We start from the raw sequence: 22,479 nt of genomic DNA, 5'->3' as shown, positions 1-22,479 counted from the left end.
AGAAGTACATGTTTTCAGACAGCTCTTTAAGGTGTCACTTTTAAAGGGTGCTCACCACCTCATCTGTCCAACCGGAGAGATTTCCAGTATGGAAGGAAAAACAGTGCTAGGGAGGTTTTACTGTATGACATTGTGACCAGAGCAAAGGTTTCTGCTAATGATAATCCTTGTTACCTTGTAATAAGTATCAGCAATGAGCCAAGCAAAAAATGGCTGGCATTAACTGGAGCCAGTCTAACCTGGTGGTCAGCAATATTCAGCAGATCACTGCAGAGAGATTGCCAGGGGTGTGGAGGGTGTGAAACAGCTGCCTGACACACAGCAAACTGCAGTGGCAGCACCTGGGACAGGCACTGCAGTACGAGCACTGACAAGGTCTAGACAGGCTGTAGACATTTATAATGAATTAGTCTGGGATGAAGAGATAAAGAAGACCTTGTAAAATCACTTCAGAAGTCAGAGCAAACCATTCAAAGGGAAGCAGTATCTGCAGGGAGTGTAATCTTAGCAGGGAAAAAAAAATCAAGGTCATTCTAACTTTGCAGCAAAGATTTTCTTGTTTCAAGAAAGGCAGCAAAATACTTTGTGTGTGAAGCATGTCAGAAAGGCTTTGACAAAAAGTGTGAAAGGAAAAGGCTGTTTACCTTGAGCCAGTGAATAGGGACAGGACTTAGGAGATCAGCATTTATTAGCTCCATTTGTGAAGGGTAAAGTGACAGAGTTACACAATTTTTCATCACCCACCTATTAATAACAGTGGCAACTCCTGTAAAAGTTGGTGGGCATCGTGGAAAATAAATGGAATGGAAAATAAAGCACACACAAATACAGTGAGACAATGGGCAGAACTAGGTGTACCCACATAAGACTAAGCTTGAGCTGTATCAGCTACCAACTTACCAAGACTGATATTTAATATTTTAGTCCAATAGTGATGATTTTCCTGTTACCTTGAGAGTTTATGGTTTAATTGTCTGAATATATAAAAGCATGCAAATCCAAAGATAAGGCATGATTTGGCCTCAGGGCATCTCCCCAAACGTATGTTCTCAGTAAAAAGCAAAATTCAAACTAAGTTTATGTTTCAGAGCCTGATTTGACACTTGATTCTTCCAGCATGTTCCAGCCACCAACCAAAATATATGACCTTCAATTGTCTTCAAAACAACCTGTTCAGGAGCTTTACAGATTTCCAAAGGTAATAGAACTTTAATGAAAAATTAAATACATATTCAACTGCTGCCAGATAAAGTGGTTGATGCTAAAGAGAGAAAATCACTCTCTTTCTTCTGAGGGAGGGTGTATTTTCAAAGATGGGGACTTTCCAAGAGCTTTTTACTTCACACACAGGTGTGACATGTAAGAAGCCAAAAGAGTGCTGGGCTGGTGGATGTGGAACAAAAAAGAAACATCCATCAGATGAGTTCAGGTGTAGCTCTGAACTCATACCTGCTTCATGCTGGGTTAGTCACCATTAAGTACCACATCAGCTGGCTCATGCATGTTCAGTCAAGCCCCTACTTGATAGCTTTGGGGTGTTCTTGCCTTAGTTTGAAGGTCATTGGAAATATTTTAGAAAAACTGCATTTGTTTGTTTGTGTACATGGAGAAATCCAGCCCTGCAAGAGTCAGCAAGTGTCTGAGAACCAGGCTGCAGAGCAGCACCAGAATGCTTCCCTTGGGAGGAGCACAGGGTAAGACAAAGCTGTTCATTCAGTACAGAAAGAACCAGAGCAGGCTAAGCTGGGAAAACTAGAAAATGTGAAATTATATAAAATCAGGTGTAAGTGTTAATCAAGAGCTAATTACCTTCTGTAAGTGACTGACTCACAGATGTTCTGAGCCTCACAAAAAGAGAGAGGAATTTGTGAGGTAACAAGAGCAGCATTACAAAACCTGTGTTACTGTTTGTGCCATTTTAGTGTAATTCATGCATTTTATTTATTGAAAAGCAGACCTAGGGAGAACAAAGTGCTGCTACATTGGAGAGTTACCAGCAGTTCCACCTTGTGACTGAGGCGGCTGGTGCTTGTGGCCAGTTCTTGGCTGCACAGGGTGTGGAGGCTTTTATTTGTCTTTTCTCTTTGAGTACATGAATTTTCGTGTAGAATCATAGGAATTTTCAGCACAGGAAAAGGAGCTGGGCAGCTGGTAATGTGAGCTAATAGATCTGGAGAGGATTTCCAGTCATTCGGTATTACAACTCTCCAGGATGAACCTTTTACTATAGCAGTAATAAACACTGTTTTAATACCACTCTGGTGAATTATCCTCATGTTCTGTTGGAAGACAATTCTAGAAGCTCAGACTCAGCACTGAACCCTCAAAACATCCAAGTGAAATTAATTTATAACTGGTTGGTGCCTGATTGATATGCTGCCAGTACAGTCCAGTAGTTTAAACAGCATTCTCCATTTGTAGCAGCTACAATTCTGCAATATTCCTGAGGAGAAATCCTACCCTCTTCTAGGTTTCATTTTGCTAGCTACATAAGCTATGCTCTTTCAATTTTTTTGCTCATAGGCTGCTTGCAGGCATGTAAAATTTCAAGCAAAAATACAGCAAAAACACTAAGAAAGAAAATTTCTATGCAGTGAGAGAGAAGTGGAAGGGAAGTAAGAACAGAAGAGAAAAGAAAACAAAAATGTCTGAACAGAATGGTATGAGGCAATGTGCAGCTGATAAATTTGGCTAGACCTTCTAACATGATTTCTTTGTGACCTGCTAAAAAACATAAAAGGAAAAGGAAGAAATTTGTTGATATATAAATCATTCTTCATAAAATTAGTAGATGCAGAATTGTGAAGAACTGTTCTTATTCATCTTTGAAGAAGTGATCTGCTTCTTCTGCATCATTTTGAGAAAAGCAAATTTCCAAATACTTGCTCAAAAGACTGCAGTGAAACAAAAAGATATGGGTATAACTAGAAATAGTTGCTATTTCTTTGTAGAAAACTATTGTCCTCTGCTTCACCATCATTCCTGTACTCACCTGCTAGCCAGATGTGCTGATGACAAACTTGTGATACTGCTGGAGCTGATGGTGTCTTTTCTGATGTGATACTGGATTCATTTTACATCCATAGAAAACCAGAAGAGCTTTCTTGATTGCTTTCCATTGTTCAGAAGCAGGAAACAAAATAGCAAGCTGATTCAGTACCAGTGCTTGTTGCCCTCTCTGTGTTTGTACCATGGCCAGACTACTCCACAGCAGGTCCCTCGAGTCTTTTCGAAGCTGTAATTTGGTATAAGTGCATTTGGGCTGCCAGGTCTGACAATGACAAGTGACAAAACTCTGCATGGCTCAAATTAAGAGCAGACAGACTGGGGTATGGACTCAGACCCTCCTTGGTTTTCTGCATATCGTGCTTCCAAAATTACTGATATGGTCCTGTACTCAAGCTGTGCCTTCTCATCATGGATTGTACTTGGATCAACAGGAATGAGTTATTGGGGTTTTTTTTTTTCATTGCTTGAAAACCAGAAGAAAATGCAGGAAAACTTAGGCATTTTCTTTCTTTTCTTTTCTTTTCTATTTTTTTTAATGTGATTTGATTAAGCAATAAGGTTATAGAGGTCCTACTACCTTAAAATAAATGTCTGGGGAAAAATACATTAAAAAGAAATAAGGGGAGTCTTTAAATCAGTTTTGAACAGACATGAGAACTACCTAAAATGCAAAATAAAAAATAAGTCCATATTTGGAAGTAAATAGATCATGTAAATAGATCCATTTCACTCAGAGATTTCTGTGTAAATTTCTGGTTTTTACAAAGTTAACTACCTCTTAAGCAAATTACATTTCCAGGCAGAATGTGTGTCACAAATGTAAAACTAACCAGGTGAAATCTGCATTTTGAACAGGTAACATAAAAGAAAAATTGCATTCCAATGGCTTATTCAACCTTTGTCAGACCTTTTGTGGCTCTTTTGACAGCATCAATGTAATACCATTATTTTCTGTAAATGTGCTATTTTCCTCTGCAGTTATTACAAATAGTTCACAAGACAACAACAAAATTATCTGAATATGCCTTTTGCAGACAGTGTTTTATTCCACCATGAAGCTGCTCTAGATGGAAAAGTGTGAATTTTGCTCAGTGCATATTGAGATTCTGTGATTTACCACAAAACCCTGTAACTACTTTTGTTTGACCTATACTTAAATGCATGTCGAGGAGGGCAAAGAAAGCCATTCCAACCTTTCTGCTTTGAGGAACAATACAAAATCCTTGGCCATCCCTGTATGGGGAGAGGATTCCTGACCTGAACTCTTGGTTGAAGGAAATTGGTCATTTGGAAAAAACCAGGCTGATGACAGCAAGAATGTCACACTAACCTGGCATTTACCTTTTATTTCAATTGCATCTGTCTGCTTATTCTCTTTACAGAATTTATAAATGTATGATCTTTATAAAATTTAATAATAATAATATTCTGATTGCTATTTATTTTAGTAAAAAAGGATAATAAAGCTTGCACTAGGGGGATATTAAAAAGGATATTAGGAGATTATAGAATAATGATAAAGTAAAAGTTGCTGCTGCTGAGGCAGATATTAGCCATGCAAAGGAAATTGGAAGAGTCTCAGAGAGGAAAAAAAAGAAAGGGGACAGTATAAAGAGATGGATTAAATTTAGTACAGTTGGCATCAATGAAGATTGCAGCAGAGGCTTCTCTGACCTAATAGTTGAGCATAAATAGTTGAGCATTGAATTGGGTAAAAAAGATTCTACAGGTTAAAAGGGAGGGAAATAGGATATTCTCCATCCCAGAGCTCTGGCTCAAGGTGTCAAAGATTTAATTTTTTATTTTAAATGACCACTGAATCAAAATGCCATAAATACCATGACCATCAAAAAGCAATTAATAGCTTTATTAAGGAGAAACATGAAAAAATAAATGGCATAAACATTGCATCCTGTCGTCATCTCACCTCAGAATGCACAGAATTCTGAAATCTGACAGAGAAAAAGCCTTGAGCAGTGGTATATGGCAGATTGAAGCAAGATACATGGTTTTTTTAAGAGATGAGAAAGTGGAACAGTTTTCATCTAACTTACACTTAGAGCATGTTGTGTTTGCAGGGATCCTCAGGACGAGGTGAGAGATGAGGGAATCTGACTCCATGTACTTAGAAGGCTAATTTATTATTTTATGATATTATATGAAATAATGCTATACTAAAACTATACTAAAGAATAGAGAAAGGATACTTCCCGAAGGCTAAAAAGAATGATAATGAAAAACTCGTGACTGACTCCACAGAGTCTGACACAGCTGATGGTGATTGGTCATTAAATAAAAACAACTCACATGAAACCAATCAAACATTCACCTGTTGGATAAACATTCTCCAGCCACATTCCAAAGCAGCAAAACAGGGAGAAGCAAATGAGACAATATTGGTTTTTTTCTCTGAGGCGTCTCATCTTCCCAGGAGAAGAAATCCTGGCAAAGGGATTTTTCAGAAAATATGACAGTGACAAGATCACAGTATTTGATTCCTACCACCAAAAAAAAATTACTATTTAAACTGAGGGAGATAAGATTTTACCAAAAAAAAAAAAAAAAAAAAAAAAAAAAGACAAAGAAAAAACCAACAATAATAAACCCACAAAAACAACACCAAGTCAGAAGACAGCCTGGCTGGAGAGGTAAAAAGGAAAAAAGGAGCAGGTTTGGGGATGATGTGTGTGGGCCTTTATGATTGTCCCAATGAGCTGCTATCCATAAGCTAACAATTATTGCTAAGTATTGGTGCTGCATGACAGGGACTGTGTTTGTGGATTCCAGGTGCTCAGCACACTGAGATGCTCCCATAGCAGGTGGCATGGGTGGCTTATGTGGTGGCAGTGCCACAATTGGTCACATGCATGTTCTTCAGGGAAGCCACACAGCTCAGTGGGACATGCTGGTTGATTCCAGAGCCATCTCTAAGCTCAGAGCTACTTCTTGATCTGCATGGAGAAGCTGAGGAATGTGGACAGCCTCTGTCTGGAGACAGGTGAGACACAGGTGACTCTGGAACAGAGCAGGCCAGCACTGCCACCAGATCATGGATTTAGATTGCAGGGTCCACACTCAGCATTTGAAGAAGTCTTTGTCTGTGCCGCTCAGTTATTAGCATCTTTGTGTGACTGGTGTCCCTTAGCAAAATGAGACAAGCATCTCCCCAGATGTTGTCCCTTTTCCACACATTACAACAAAGCATGAGATTTTCACTAATCACTTCACTTGGTTGAACAAGATCTTTCCAGTGAATGGCAAATAGACAGAACATAACAAAAAAGGATTTTGTAAAGCTATTAGCACTGAGCTTGAATTTTAAGAAATGTAAAAACAAGGAAAGGTGGGCTATTAATTCCATGTAAATGACTGGCCTGATTTCTATTCTAAAAAATCTATTTTAACTCCATGTAATCACAATATTGCATTGATTAGCTCACTGACATCTAATCTTATTAGTGGTTCAAAAGGTTGCATTTAATCTAGCTGATTATGCTAGGGCATCTCTGACTAGTTGGTTCTCTATTGCTGTGGCTCCTAATGAACTGACTGTGCATTAAAATTCACCAAATAAAAGTTACTACCTAGCTTGTTCTTATTTGTTCTAGTGTTCTGCACACACTAGTTTGTCCTTTAGTTGAAGTCTTATGTAAACTTTCTATTGCTAAAAAGCCAACAAACTCCTTGCAGCATATGCTTTCTGTATGTCTGCACGTATTTGCAGTGTTCATAATTAACAACAAATAAACAAACAGGTTTTCTTCCCATGGATACCAGTGTAGTTTGTTTCTGCAATCACTCTGTTGATGGAGAATGCCTGACTCAGTCAGTGGCTTCACAGATCTATTTGCAGGAAGAAATTACAGCTGCACGAAAGGCTTTGCAGTGATTTCACTCTCTTTCAATGCTTATTTCTTATATTAATCCCTATTAAGGCAAGTAATTGTTTACAGAGAGCAGCTTTAATAGCAGTGCTAAGTTTTTTCACTCGGCCTTTGCTTGTGTATTGAAAGCCACTCAACTGTGAAAGATTTCATTTCCATCTGAAGACTTGTGCCGAGAGAAAAGGAAGGTCATGCCTTGCAAATGGACAACAAAAGCACTTCAGTCAGCAATTGCTGGTTTGCTACAAGTGTTAAAAGCCAGGACAATGCTGCTGTAGCTGGTTAGGAAAAAGAAAATGTGGAACAAAAGAACAATTTTAGCCTGGTTACAAGGAGGTTGGAAGAGAAGCCACTGTAAATACACCTGGACTGAATTGAGCCATGCTGTCTTCAAGGAAACAAGCTGTATCTGGGAAGAATAAAAAAAGAAGTGTAAGTATTTGGTACAGCCTTTTGAAAGTGCATTATCTGAACAGGGACATCTTTTTGCCATCCCTCTCTCAGTGCCTAACCCCACAGAAAGCTGGGAGAGTGCAGTGTATCCATCTTCCTGCTGCCCTCCTCACTACTGATCTAATGTACTTTCCTGGAAAGGATGCACTTGCCCCTGCCCTGTCCAGATGAGGCTCAGCCTTGCAGGTCTCTGTGAGGGGGAAGAATATTGTGAATCTAGAGCTGTGCAGTGATGCTTGCACACATTTTCCAGATGTTTATTGCCTGTGTGTTCAAGGCTGCATGTGCTGTGGCAGCTCCTGAATCTGCTCTAGGTATATCTGAGGGGATGAAGAGTTAAACATTTAAATTGAAGTTTGCAGTTCATGAAAATGGGCAAAGGGAAAGGACCTGGGGGAACGGGCTGGTTTTCAACCTCAATGTCTACCTCCACCTACCAGTATGAGATGGCCTAAACTGCTCAGTGCTTCCTGACATCTCAGGGGAATCTTGGTTATGAAACACTGCCAGAGTGATGCTCAGTGCACCCTCTGCTCACTTGCTAAGATGAGGCATCTGTTGGCAGCACTGGAACTGCCCAAATGCTGTGAGTCAACACACACCTACGTTTGGCACCACCAGGATGTGCTCCCATGAACAGTGGTTGTGTGGTGTGAATGTGCATTTCCAGGGCTCAGACTTTTTTTCCATCCATCTATCAAATTGAGCATGACCAAGAAGGCAAAACTCATTACAGCTGTTGTTAAGGTGATATAAACCTAGAACTGGAACTAAAGGATGTAAAATTGCTTGAATTTATTGCTTGTCATTATTTTGTAGTTAAAAACAGATGCCTCACACTGAAGGGTGAATAACAATTTCATAATATCTGTGTGAGGCACCTCAGGCTAATTTTGTTTCCAGCTTATGGTGATGGAAATAAGCAGCCAAGCCCTGTCTCCATCTCTGGGCCACCCTGTATAGATACTCAGTGAAAACACATTGAAAATGCTATCTCCTTCCCCCTGAGTGAGGAGGCTGTTAGATCAAGTGCAGTATTATGATATTAGCCATAAGCTGCCTTTGAGGTCATGGTTTCTTGACAACTTTACTCAGCCAGAGGTTCTCTGTGCCTTAGGAGCAGCTTCAGATAAAGCAGACAGCCCAGAGGCTGGAAGAAGGAGATTCTGCTGTGCTATCTACAGAGAAACAGCAAGTGGACACAACAATAGCAGTAATAATCTCATTGAGCAACAAATCACAGAGTGGCTGAGGCTATAAGGGACACATGGAGGTCATCTGATCCAATCCTTCCTGCTAAGCAGGCAGCCTGGGATCAGATCCAGATGGCTTTTGAGAATCTCCAGTGGTGGAGACTCCACAACCCCTCTGGGAAAACTGTCCATGCTCAGTTACTGTCATACTAAAAAAGCTGTCAAGCTTGGCTTCTGTGCACTGGGTCAGAGACTTACACTGATTTAGTCTGCAGTGCACTCTTCTGCTCGGCACTGAGTCCTTTCAAGACCCTGAATCTGCCATTCTGTTCTTGGGGTGTTATGGACTGCCCCAGGATGACAAGATGGATGGATGTTTTCAGAGTGGAAGAAAACTTTTATGGTCTTTTTTCCCTTCTCCCTACATTTTTTTGAAAAAAAAATTCCCTAAAAATCGTGACATAAAGTCTGGGTGGCACAGTGTGGCAGCAGCAGCTCTCTGGCCACAGAGAGAAGCACAACTTTCCCAGGCATTGTCCTGCAGAAGGTTGTGAGAAGATCAGAGAAAAGAATGATAAGCAATTATTATCTTAATTTGCTGCAGCTGTTGTTGTGAACATGTGGAATATGTTATGGAGATTTGTTTACCAGAGAGTGGGTTCTTGATTGGCCAGTGGTGATGGTGTTTGGATTGGAGGACCGATTGGATCCACCTGTATTGTGACTGTGAGGGCAAGGGGTTTCTTAGTGAATAGAGAGATTGTTCAGCCTCCTGTGCATCATGGAGTCAAAGCCAGTGATTACCTGGCTAGGGGCTGTGACAACAGCACAGTGTGGTGCCAAGTGGGGACACCAGCATACCCAACATTCTGCTTCTGCTGACTACCAGTGTTGCCATCAGCAATCAAAAAAGGACAACTGTTCATGATGGTGCTTCAGCTCCTGTGTCCTCTTCCCAAGCTCTGGGGGAGAGGGGGGCATTCATGGGACTGTCAGGCACATCTAACCCTCTGTTTCCATTTCTTGCCCTGTGCCAGCCCTGCTGCTGAGTGCTGGCACAGCAGCCAGGGAGCTGAGGTGCGCTCCACAAGTGCCTCCTGTCCCTGCGCCTTCCCACTGCTCCTCCCTGACTCCTGAAGGACAAACAGCTTCCTAAAGGAGCAGGGCAAGGTCTGCTCACAGCGAGCTACAGCCATGAGCACGTCTCTCCACCCTGATTAAATGCCTGCTTTTCATTCATGGCTCCTTCCTCCCTGATAAACATCAGAAACAGCCTAATTATGTTTTTCTCTCTGCCCAACTTGTGTTCATTAATCTTATCTACATGCATCTCCACATTATACCATAGAGACTTGCAGTCAGATTTTTTCAAAGGCTTTTAAGCACCTCATACACGGTGATTTCTATCAACCATGACATGAGCAATTTCTATAAATTCTCATTTTCACCAATCAATGTAAAGAAAGCAAGCAGCCTAGAAAAATATAACACAAATCATCTGAGGAGGAACGAGGTAGAGAATGCAAAGTCTGATTGTCTGGGGTTTTTCAGATTTCCAAATTAAGTTTCATGCTAAACAGAAAAATGACCTTGAAACCAAATCGATTTAAACACTCTGTATTCCTTTATACCATAGGAAATTGCTAAATAAAACACCTAAAACTAAGCTCTTATGAAAAGTGGCATGTTGCATTATTGTAAAAATTCTTTCACTCTCAGGCAGTGTTTTGCCAAATGAGTACAATTTTACAAAGTTCAGTTTCAAGAAAAGCACATTTTCAAGGGAAATTAAGATCCTGATCACAGCACAGCCAGCCTCCCCTGAACTGTTTTTTGTATCAGTTGAGCATGCCCATGAATTCTTTTCTGGGTTTCTAATGAAAACATGGCTTAAGCCCTCCCTCTGGGATTATGTGAAAGTTTCATCTCCAGTTCTGTATTTTGGTATACTCACTGTGCAAATAGGGACATATGGGCCCTTCCTTGCTTTCTTTGAGATCTTCATCTGTAGAAATACCCTGAATAAAGTTGATGGGAGATGTTTTTTTTACTGGAGCAGCCACCAGGCTAAAGGTGCACATGAATTCCATATGTCAGTAATAGCCTAGAAAGCAGAAGAGAACTGTGTGCTGTCATATACACAGACCTTTTAACAGGGCCTGTTGCTATGGGACAAATTTGGCTATAAATAGTTTTAAACCAAAAGAGGATAGATTCAGACTAAGATATAAGGCAGATATAAGGAAAAATTTTTACAATGAGGGTGGTGAAACAGTGGAACAGGTTGCCCAGAGAGGTGGTAAATGCCCCATCCCTGGAAACGTTCAAGGTCAGGCTGGACAAGTCTCTGAGCAACCTAACAGGAGGATTCAACAAGGTGACCTTAGAAAGTCCCCTGCAACCCAAACCATTCTATGATTCCCCATGCTCCAGAGATATGTGGCTGAGAGAGAAACCATAGATCTCCTCTCAAGCGTGGCTGTCAGGATGATGAATGTGCTCAGTTACAGAAACGAGGAGGATCACATGGACAAGCTGCTGCAATGTTCTTTTGCCTGCCTGGAGAGGCTTTCCTGCACTGCTGTAAGTTTATATTTGATGTTCTGCTGGAAATCTGCTCCAGGAAGGGAATTTTATTCTACCAAAGGGTATTATACTTGGTAGCATGGGGAAAATCCTGAAAATCCTGCTGCCAAACATGAAAAGACATAAATAAATGCATATTATTTGTGAAGCGAGACCTTTGTGAACAGGGAAAAGCTAAGAGCATTTAATACCACTAAGGCACTGAATATGGCAGAGATTATCAGAGTTACCATTAATATTGTACCCCATGTCCTTTTAATAAATCTCATTGTCTTCACCTACTTAGAACAATTTTCAATTATTTGCTATCTTTTGAGACATCTGCATGAATGTTAGCAGACTTCTGTGCTCAAAATGACTTTCAAAGCCAAAATGGCTGAAATGCTACTAATTATCAGTTACTGTTAGTAACTGATAGCTGCTTTCAACTACGTTGTTTTGTTGGAGGTTTTGTTTGTGGTTTTTTGTTTGTTTGTTTGGGTTTCTATCAGGGCAGTAGATCTTTGGGGGTTTTTTTACAATTTTATCTATTTTTTTAAAGTTTTTATGTCACAGAAGCCAGGGGGAAAAAAAACCAACCCAACCAGAAACAGAAAACCAGGCACACAGTTTATAGCTATGTGCATTCTTCACTGTTGAGGTAAAATGTGTACCTAATACTGAGTCTCATTTTGATAATAATTACATAAAATTACATAGATTGGGAACTATCACAGCAATTTCCTGAAAATTTGACAGTGATGGGCACAAGATAAGCTTTCTCCTGAAAACTTACATTTGAAAAAAATCTATATTCCTGCACATGCTGCTGTTATAAACCATGTGATAATAATTTCTATTAATTGACAGTGTGGTACATTTCATCCACTACAGAATTACCAGTGCAGAACACTGGGTTGGTAGTAGCCCAAATAAGCAGATACTTTACACAGAGAGAGCTTTCTACAGCCCTTAAATTACTTTCCTGAGACAGTGTCTTGAGGACACACTCTTGAGGCAGCAATTTCTCCTAATGCAATCCTAGCTCACAGATTTCCTCTCCTCTAGGTCCCTACAGAGTATATTTCTTTGTGCTTGAGTAATCCAAGGAGAAAACCAGCCTTTGTCAGGAAGCCAATAGACAATTCAATTTAAATGCACCCCAAGCAATGCTGTGACCCTGACTCCTGCTCCATCTCAGAGCCATCTGCCCAAGCCTCTGTGTCTGGCAAGCTGTCAGCAGTGTCCAGGCTCTCCATGAAATTCCAGGCTGTGCTGATGTGGTGCCACTGGGGAGAGGAACTTGCATGACCCATGAGTGGTTTTGTTCACTGGCAGAAGCTGTGAGCTCACACCTTAGTGCTGAGGCTTTAAAATCTAAATTACGTGTTCAAGTAATATAATTAAATTTCCTCATGCTGTGAGTCAGGAAGCAGGAAATAATTTCTATGCACACAAAACTCAGAAGATTCTCACTATGTTCAAAATATTGCCACAACATGATGCCAGTAAGCTGGAAAGACTCTGCATTATATTTAGATTTAGCATTAAATCCAGATTCTGTGCTAGATGTGGCAGAGATGGTGGATTTTGGATGGTTTTTTATCTCCAGATGTAACTCGATATCCCAGATCAGGGAAAGACATTGGGAGGATACCAGCATGATGCAGCTCAAGTCCCAGGGAAGTTTGCTACCAAGGCAGAGAACTTCCTGACTGGAAAATGAAGTGCCTCAAGTCCCATTTTGTTGCCTTACACAGTGACCTCAGTGCCTGAGCTGTGGTAAGCTGAAAACTGTGTCTCCCATTTTAGGCCTTTACAAAGGGTCCCACTAATGCTGTTGTGGTAGAGGTGTAAATTCAGCAGTGGAAAGGCTGCTCTAAGACTTGAACAAGGCCTGATATGACCTTGAACATTGCTGGCATAATCAGTGATTAAAATGCCATGTGTTCGGACAAGTGCAATGTCGTGTTTCAAAAAACCATGTTCTTAAACTGCTTTTCAGGTGAGCCCTGTATCTTCAAAGGAGCCTCCTGGTGTACTCCCAGCGCCAGAAAAGCACTGGTGTGGGTTCTCTGCTTATTTTTCTATCTCTGTTGAGGTCAGGATTGAAGGCACTTGAGATGATAGTTCACGTTCAGACTCAGGTGTTTATGGCTTCTTATTAGTGCTACAGCCTCAGCACTGTGAGTTCTGCAGTCTGTCAATAGCAAGGCACAAAATGGCTAACTATCTCTTGTTATGAGGTCTTTTAAGGCTAAACTATCCAATTAAGAACTGATACCTAGATTATTTTCCCTTTTAACCCAATAACTGATCCCAAAGAGCTGCAATGCAGACTTTTCTGCCCAATTACAAAATACCACCCAAACCCATGAAGAAGAAGGTAAAGAAAGCAACCTGCCTCCTCCCTAAAATCTCCATCTTGCTTCATATTAATTACTATATTCTAAAACCCCAAACTATAAGTTTTCCACCCTGTGATATTGCACACTTCTGACCAACTACACACCTGTAATCCCAGTGTTATTAATCAGTTCTGGAGGTGTTCTCCACAGCTTCAGGTCAAATGCAGTGTTCTCTTGTGGGTCTGTGACTTTCAGCACAGAAAGGTTAAAATTCTCAGCACCCAGGGTTCCAACACACTGAGGGGGAAAAAAAAAAAACGAAAAACAAAACAAAACAAAACAAAACCTTAAAGGCAGTAGACTTATGTGGGTTTTGATCTGCAAGGGAAGAAATCCATGAAAACCTCTAGAGTCTAATGAGGACTCAGCGTTTGTTCCTTTGGGGGGTTGCAGCATTTTTCATAGCCAACCTTGGACCAGCCAAGGTGGGCAGATTGCCACAAGTGCATAAGAATTTTAAATTGTCCCTCCAGTGGACAACTGCAGAGTTACACAAGGAGGGCTGGGAGCAGGATTTAACTCACAGAGCTTTCCAGGGAGCAGGGAGAAAGGAGTGGGGAAACAGACAAATGGCAGTAAAACAAAGCCTCTGGAGGAGGCTGATGTGTGTGCATTGCCTCTGCCATTGGTTCAGGCACTCAAGCTGTGAAACAGTGACAGAATACAAATCCAGAGATGGCAACCAGACACACATTATTTTGCTTTATAATAAAAGATGCCACTTGGTCTGTAGATGCATCTCAATGAGAAGTAGGAATGAAAATCTGTCTTAAAATGGCTTGTGACAATGGACAGAAGAGTTGGATATTTTATACCCATCTATCTTTCTTGCTGATGTCTGTAAATACTGGTTCTTAGTTCTTTGAATTCCTATTTATTCTGTTCTAGCATTATTATCTCTCCATCGTTGCCAACAAATGTGGAGTTAGCCATCTGGAAAAAAAATAGCACATTCTAAATTATGTTTCTCTCTCTACTGTCATGTGAATATTAACCCAGATAAATGAATTTAAGCTATTCCTGGGTCCATTATCAATCCACTGGAGAATAACAGTAAATTACTCTCTAGCTTTTTTGAAAACATTTTGAGATCTATGTAGAGAGAGCATCAAATACTAATTCACCCTTGTGAAGGATAATACCAATCTTTACAGCACCTGTTCTCACACTTGTATCTGTGAGTCAGAACTGCAGCTTGCCGCAGCTTTTCCTAATGATCTACAGGGAGAGGTGTTTGGGGGGAAATGCTTTTTAGTCATTATGAAATGGGTCATATTTTTTCTGACAGCTCTTCAGAACTGGTATGAATTTCTTTCCCTGCCTGCCAAATTTATTTCACTGCTGACCACACATAGATATTAATTGCAGTTTGCCAGCATGTTTTTGCTCAGATGAAGCATAGGATTCAATCAGATTCCACAGGTACAACTCTGAAAAGTAGTATTTCATTATTTAGCTGATATTTTGGGGAGAAAAAATGGAAAGGGTTGTGTCTCATTCGGTTTTAGAAACAGGAACTCTGCACAGCTTTTAAAAGTAAGGGAGTAATGCTGTAGTTATCAGATATAAATGTGTAACAAACCTGCTGACTCAGAAAATCCCATTTTGAGGCACTTAGTTTAGATGAGTGTTTAGAATGTCTCTTATTTGAGTCGTGTAGATTTTGGGGGGTTTTTGCAGGTGCTTCAGAGAGGTTATTTTTCAGTGACATCATATTTAGTAAGATGGGTCTAAATTTCCTTATGAACTATCAGCCAAATTTTCAAAATTGAAAGTGATGTTTCCCTACAATGAACAGATTTCTTTCCCTATTTATTTTCCTTTTGTTCATTTTTTTGAATATGTCTTTTCCATACATACTTTTACTTTAGATATACATATAGAGATTGTATGTATAATAGAGGGAGATTATATATATTTTTAATAACATATAGCATACATTTCCCCAGTGTAATGCTACAGTGACTTGGGAATTGTACAAAGTGGCTTATGGTTCTAATTTTAGCAAGACCATAAGAACTGAAAAGAAAGTACAAATTGTAAACCTAAGGCATTACATTCCCTTTCCCTTACATCTCATGGATTTTTCTGCATTTTAAAGGGCCTCCAGGGCTCTGCACAGTAAATTTTACATAGGTTTTGACATGAACTCTTCTGTAAGGATTCATGAACATTGCAGCAGTTCTCTCATTAGAGATCAAAGCAAGGGAAGATGCTGTGAGAGTTTTACTGTGAGCCCTACCTGCCCTGTCTTCATAGATCTTGCCAAGAGCATTCATCATGTAAGTTAATATAGAAACAGATAAAACTCAATTTTTCAGCTCTACCAGAATCAACATTATCTTTTGAAATGTTTGATCCATATCCCCTGACTTTTTTATTTTATGGGGAAAAGGGAAGAAATATTTTTCTTCCAAAAGCTTGTGTCTAACTTACACCTTAAATGCTAATCATCCTCTTGCCTAACTGAGCTCCACTCATTTAAGTGTAGAAAACCAGTTAGGCTATTCATTTGTGCAATACTCAGTCTTTGGTGGATGTATCCATAAGACAAACTATTCTCTGGCCTTAGTTTTGCAGCAGTATGATGACAGCAACATTTAGTGCCTTCCTTCTGTCAGGGAAAACTGTCAGTAAATAAAGAAATCAAAATCCCTTCCTTAAGTCAAAGTGAAACTCCTATTGAACTAGTAGAGAATGCTTAGTGAACAGAAAACCACATATGTCATTTCAGTCATGGCTATATCTAGCATAAAAATTCAGAATTAAAAAACAAATAATGAATTAGGTTATTCCCTATAACTAAATTATCAAGTCCTGGGTCCTCTCATAAATCAGGGATTAATATAAAAAGACCATGAGATGTCCTCTACACCCCAAGTCTGTGGTATTTTCAGAGACCCTCATCGAAGGAAGGATGGTGAATCTGACTCCATGTTCTTAGAAGGCTAATTTATTATTTTATGATCTATATTATATTAAAGAATAGTAAACTAAACTCTACTAAAGAATAGAGAAAGGATACAGACAGAAGGCTAAAAGATACTAAAGAAAAACTCATGACTCCTTCCAGAGTCCCGACACAGCCTGACTGTGATTGGTCATTATGTCAAAAAGAATTCACATGAAACCAGTCAAACAATCACCTCTTGGTAAACAGTGTCCAAACACATTCCAAAGCAGCAAAATACAGGAAAAGCAAATCAGATAATTTTGTTTTCATTTTTCTCTGAGGCTTCTCAGCTTCCCAGGAGAAAATCCAGGGCAGAGACATTTTTCCAAAAATATGACAGTGACACCAAGTCTCACCTTCAGACTGTCCTTTCTGTTGAAAGAGATTGCAGGGGTACACCTTCTTGCATGGATGCCCTTAATTTTGTCTGCATTTTGTCTGGTGCATGTCTCTGGCTCCCACAGCTCAGATTTTCTCCAGTGCCCTGGAGGAGTTCCAGCACCCAACTGACAGCTCACATCCTTCCTCCTTCTCACACTCCCATGAACAGACCAGGACTCCACATCCCAGAAACTGGAGAGTATTTTACTGGTGTAATAACTAGCTCCACTCCAAACTTTACCAAAGTTAGTGAAGAAATCCTGTCACTGTAGAGCCTTTGGACAAGCTTAGCATTTAAAGCTGGCAACAGTCATAGAATGGATGGACTTGCTGCTGAGCATGTTTTATAGAGCACTTCGGTTCTTTCCTCCATATAAACAGTGGGCTGAAGATATCAATTTCTTTTTGCTGCTGGTGAAAGGTCAATAGCTATTCTCTTTCATTTAGTGAAAAGAAAGCATGAAGAAGAACTATGATTTAGCCCTTCAATCTCCTCACTAGATTAATTGTAGCTAAAATTATCAAACTTTCAAGTTCACAGGCAGCAATCACTTGAAGGAAAAATCATCTTTCTTGCTGTTTTTTTTTCTATGGAGGTGTGCTAACCAATATTTTAAGTATATTGTAAACTGGGGTTTTTTTGATAACAGCAACTTGTAATAGTGAGAAAACTAAGTCAAGCTGTGCCAGTTCAGTACAAGATGAAAACTTAAGACTTTCTAAGGGGAAGTATTGAAAATGCAAATAGTTGTGTCTAATATAGTTCTTCAGGTGCTAAGCCTCCAAGATTTTTGGCAACTTCTGAAAATGAAGAATAGCACTGATTTATTATTTTTTTAAATGTCTGGTGGAAGCAAGATTGACTCTGTAGGCAATTGGCTGCTGATGGGATGAGAAGGACACTCTCTGCAATTGGATTCCTTGTTGATGCAGAGTTGCTAAGATGCATGATTCATTCCTGGCACTGTGACTTGCGGTCACCATGTAATTCCCATGTCCTGCCTAATGCCTGAGGAAATAATGAACATGGTGAGTCTCTGTGTCTGATGTCCGTGCAATTAGCACATGGGAAATGCAACAGCAAGAGGAGCTAAGGCAATTCTGCTACAGGGGGAGATAGGGAAATATGCAGAGTGAAACTGCCTCAAGAAGGGGAAGGAAATGTGGTTGAGCTTCTGGCATCCCAGATTATCAAGTCAGTAGCTGAAAGCTGAGGTGTTGCAGCAGGATCATCATACTGCCTTCACAGAAACCTTTTGCATACACGCCAGTCTTGACACCAGAGACTGGGCAGGTGGAAATGAAACATCTGGATGTGGAGCACCTCACTGCTCTGCACTTTAGAATCTTATTTGCACTAAGGTTTGACTGGTGAAAGCCCCTGCAGAAACCTTATAAATCTCTGGAAGGCATGGGATCAACAAGCAGTAGAATGAAGTGTGGACTTCTCAACTCACATTATGCTTTTAGGCAGTACTACAGTTTCTAAGTGTTTTTGTAGATATAGTGCTTCATTAAATATTACTAATATAGTATAAATGGGTTTTAAATTCCTATTTGGGTAATAGGCACATTATTATAATTGATTGAGGGAAACTACAGCCCTTAATACTAAATGCTGTCTGCCGCTGTGTGTAATGTTAAGGTTTTCAAATCAGTACCTCATCTATACCTACCTTGGGTGTGAAAAAAATATCTTACATTTGTTGGTTTTAAAACAAGGTTGCCAAACAAGAAAAATAAATACATGTACTTTTCTAATTAAATAACTGAGGCAAACTCTACTTCATTAAAAAACAATATCAAAGGAAAATCTCATGGTCAATAATTCTACCCTGGGAGAAAAGAGAGGCAAAGATTAATATCAAATTCTGTTAGTACATGCCTATATATATGAGTGTGAGAGTAATTCCCTCCTATAATGAAAGTGGGCAAAATTATCTATTTCTGCACACAGTGGACAGAAAAAAATATGTCTCTTATTCAAATAAATTTTCTAAGGCAGTAAATTATTGCATTCCTAAATAATGTCTGAGTAATATATCTCTATAATCTATTTTATCATCTTCTTCCATAATATTTATTCTTGCAGGTTTCACTGTACATGGTGTAAATGTGTATATTAGGTTTGTTTGCATATTTTCTTATCCAGAATCAGAGGAAAGAGTCACATTTCTGAGCATGTCTAAAACAATTATCCAATCCCCTTGTAAGGGTACCAATTTTTTTGGCCTACATAAGATGGAAAAGATAAATTGTATGTGTGAATTCTCCTTTCATGCTATTCTTACAGTTCCCTGCTTCTCATATAGCTGTGGAATGAACCTGAATATAGAAGAAGGACAAAATCACAGTGCAGGATACTTTATTAACTGAGTGTGTGTCCTAAGTTTGCTATGCCAGTAAGGAATAGGAATGTTGTTTCTGCATCAGGAATTTTATTATCTTTCCACTGCATTCCCTTCCTGCCCAAGAAATAAAAGAAGTGAAAAAACAACATAAATATTTTCCTCTGCGTTGATCTGCTTCAAAGAATTCTGGTTTGTGAAGTTCTCACAGAATAATTCAAAATTATTCCCCCTGGCTAATGGTCCTGAAAACTGCTGAATGCTGGCTGCTGTGCATGAAAGCACATGTGCAGGTGGGTTTGAGCATGTATTTAAGTGTTTGGCAGGATCAAGAGCAGATTTATTTGTTAGTTTGCTCTACACAGGATACCAAAGTACTCAGTCCAGCAAAGGAACATTGAGAATTCAGGTTTGGGGCATCCATTCAAGAGCAGTGAAAGGAATCAGATTTTAATCATATGATCCCACAACACGTGAAGATGCAGAGGGTTGATCTGTGGATACGAAGCAGTCCAAGGTGTTTTCCTGGAGACCAGCAAGAGGTTTTTCTGAAAGCTAATGGCAAAGAAAACATTCTTGAGTTTTGCACCTCCTTCTTTTTCTGAAAGCTAAAGGCAAAGAAAACATTCTTGAGTTTTGCACCTCCTTCTGCAGCATTGCAGGTGTTCATGACAGAGCACAGTACCAAAATCTCAGCTGTCTTAGATTAAATAGGACATTTTTTGACTGATATTTTTAATAGCCACAGGTTTTCCAAATGGGTGAGTACCCATTGGGACTACCAGTAAGAGAAGTAAAAATTTAATTAAATTTAAATGAATTTAAATCTTTTAAATAAATTAAAATATTTAAGTCACCTGAGAGCACTCAAAAACCCCACCCTATTCTCTTCCTCCTCTTCTCTTTCTCTTGCTTTCAAATCTACCTCATCCTAATAATAAATAATTCTAATGTAGGCACATAAGAATAGCTGTCATGCACAATTTCAGGATTTTAAATCTTCCTTTCATGGATTTTTCACAAGAGCTGAGATGGGAATAGATAATAAACTCTCTGACTATAGAAATTTTCTGGCAACACATTGCACAGTCTATAAATTCTTGTTGAAGAGTAGGGATCAGAAGTAATCCAGGAATACAAAAGAGCTACTTACCTTATACTCCTAGAATTCATTTGCTTGCTGCTAGGAACCAAGGCTGTCATTTCAGGACACTGGAAGGGTGAAATATGCAGCAAAAATAATTAATTCTGAAGCTTGTAACCTGAAGGGAATTGCATAGTATATATATACATATTTCACATTTAGTTTTACATTCATTTCTTCACCATGCTAATACATACAATTTATAAGTGACTTCTAAGGCTGTAAGTAAAAAAAAAAAAAGGACTATCTAATAAATTATTTTAATGCATATCTATCTAGTCTTTATGTGTCAACCTAAATAAGAATAATAATAATGTGAAATAATAATAATAATAATAATAATAATAATAATAATAATAATAATAATAATAAAGCACTGAATTTAAAGGCAATCTCTGAAAAACATTGTCATTCCACAGGCTTATAAGAATATGCTACTTATGACAAGTAAGTGTAATAAGTTAAATGTAAATGGAAGTAACCAAAAAATTTCTACTGTAATATCTAGGAACGGCACACCATCAGAAATAAAAGAAATTAATCTATCCTTATGTCCAGGGCAGGAGTAGAGGAAACAGAAGATTATATGAGTATTTGAACTGGTATGCTGTATCCACACTAGCAGTGGAAGGAATCCCTGCACAGGAATTATAATGAAATCAGGATGTACCTTTTTCATTTTCTCAGAACCTGTTAAAATACTAGCCAGGACAAGCCAAAGGTAAAAATCTGCCTGAAGCAAACATTTTCTTTGAAGTGTGGAAAAACAGCAGCAACAGTTTTCCATGTTCCTGGTTACAGAAAGAGAATCAACACAAAATACCAGGAGAGGTGAGACCCTTTATCCCACGCAGACGGCTTCCCGAAATATTGGCACAACACAACTTGGCTGCACTTTGGTGCTTTTCCTGCAGGTTGACAGCCTTGTTCTTTCCAGATCCTGCACAGATGCTGTTGTTACCCTCACACAGAGCTGCCAAGGGAAATGACTGCCCTGGCAGAGTGTCTGTGCTGAGTGCTGGGGAGTGCAGTGGCACAACTTCAGTCCTCGAGACTTTACTGGAGAGTTCAGGCTGCAGAAGTTGATACTGGGCTGTGAATAACCACTGCCCAACCTGAGAAACAGAACGTGTGGAGATACTGACATTCTGGCAAACATCCCACTGGCTTTCCTAGATAACAGATGTTTAAATGGCTGCTAATGTCACTTTCCTAGACAGCCAGGGTCTTTCTCCTTCCAGGATATTTGAGCTGGTATCTCCTAATACACTCAAATATATAATATTAATATATAAATGCTAGCATACTGGTTTATGTCTCTAATATATCTACACAATTAAAACAGTCTTTTATGCCATTTGATCAGGTAACATTCTCTGGAATTTCTTGCATCATTCTTAAAGAGGCATCGAAGACTTTTATAAATGTACCAAAATTCATATTGCTAAAATATATCCTTAGGGATGTTTCAAAGGCATAAATGCTTGCAATTAATGCAAAAAGAAAAAAATCATGATTTTGTGTTTTATGTTTTCCTTTATAAAAATCTTTATAATTGTGGGGAAATTGGATAATTTTGCTTGCAATATGGGAATGCATCAGGGTGATTTTTTTTTTTTTTGCTTTCACACCATGGTTTTTATCAGAGAGTTAAAACAGTGAAACAACAGGCAAAACCTAGTTTTTCAGACTGAGAGGGGAATCTCATTTGGCATCTGATCTGACCTTCACACCTAAAATATCTAAGTGATTCACATTCTTCAATACATTTATCCTCATAATGATAATGAACCTTTGTGATAGGACACAATCTCTCTGTCTTATGGAACTGTGCTACAGCAAAGTTAAAATACTGCTCACATATAACACAGGAACCTGTTGTGGATTTCTTCATTATATCATCCTAATCACTTTGTGGACTGGATATACCCATCCAAATAAAAGCATCTGAACTTCCTTCTGCAAAGAATTACTCTGGCATGTGTGAATGACAAAATTCCATGGACAATCATATGCCCAAGAAACAAATTTCTGTTTTACATTTTGCTGAACTTTCACTGCTCTGCTACATTTGTACAAAGCAACACTTTGACTTTGCAGACCAAGGATACTCTGCCTTTCTCTCACAAATGGCAATATCA

The sequence above is a fragment of the Ammospiza nelsoni genome, chromosome 4 (genome assembly GCF_027579445.1).
Source record: "Ammospiza nelsoni isolate bAmmNel1 chromosome 4, bAmmNel1.pri, whole genome shotgun sequence".
NCBI lineage: Eukaryota > Metazoa > Chordata > Aves > Passeriformes > Passerellidae > Ammospiza > Ammospiza nelsoni.
This window is presented reverse-complemented; position numbering follows the sequence as displayed.